Source organism: Genypterus blacodes, unplaced genomic scaffold (assembly GCF_046128005.1).
Source record: "Genypterus blacodes isolate CSIRO-AG114 ecotype Tasmania unplaced genomic scaffold, CSIRO-AGI_Gbla_v1 ptg000569l_1, whole genome shotgun sequence".
Lineage (NCBI taxonomy): Eukaryota > Metazoa > Chordata > Actinopteri > Ophidiiformes > Ophidiidae > Genypterus > Genypterus blacodes.
Genome location: NW_027467306.1, coordinates 62501 through 63049, shown reverse-complemented (window position 1 = coordinate 63049; position 549 = coordinate 62501). Strand labels below are relative to the sequence as shown.

The window sequence follows — 549 nt, the reverse complement described above, 5'->3', positions numbered from 1 at the left end:
CACACACACACACACAGACGACCCCGGGCGGTCTGTGTGACAGCCAGCAATTAGAACTTGAGCAGTAACTACCCCACAGCCTCATTAAGAGTTAATTAAATCAAATCTATCAGGAATTACCCAGAAACCTTTGAGACGGTGGAAAGTCAGAGCAGCTTTTTGTTCTGAAGACGTGTTCTTACTTTGTCTGACCTGTGATCAGGCACAAGGTGTTCGCTCCACACGCACAGAACCACAGCTTTCACCCCCTCTGCGTCCGCCTGGACTCTGACCGGTTGAACACGCGTGACCGACTCACACACAAATCAAAGCCAAAGCTTCACAATCAAACCTGCAGTGTTTATTTTCCAAAAGCAGCTGGGATGAACTAAAAACTTTACAAGGTCCATTTTAAAATCAAACAGCAAAATTGTTAATCGTTCATAATTTAAACCTTCATTTCACAAAAATAACATCCATTTATTTATTTATTTATTCTCAAACAAGTAACAAAAAGCTACAAAAAGGGACTTTAGTCTATGAACAGGGTACAAAGGAGAAGCTGTAGAA

At 41.5% G+C, this 549-nt stretch overlaps 1 protein-coding gene across 4 annotated transcripts in view; it reads right to left on the bottom strand.

The window, feature by feature from the left end:
* Positions 1-318: 318 nt before the first annotated feature.
* Positions 319-549, bottom strand: part of paxip1 (PAX interacting (with transcription-activation domain) protein 1) — a 9281-nt gene continuing 9050 nt past the window's right edge. For all 4 annotated transcript variants that reach the window (XM_076140328.1, XM_076140329.1, XM_076140330.1 and 1 more), the window contains one exon: positions 319-549. This exon is cut by the window's right edge and continues 118 nt beyond it. The gene's annotated coding sequence lies outside the window, so the exon portion shown is untranslated.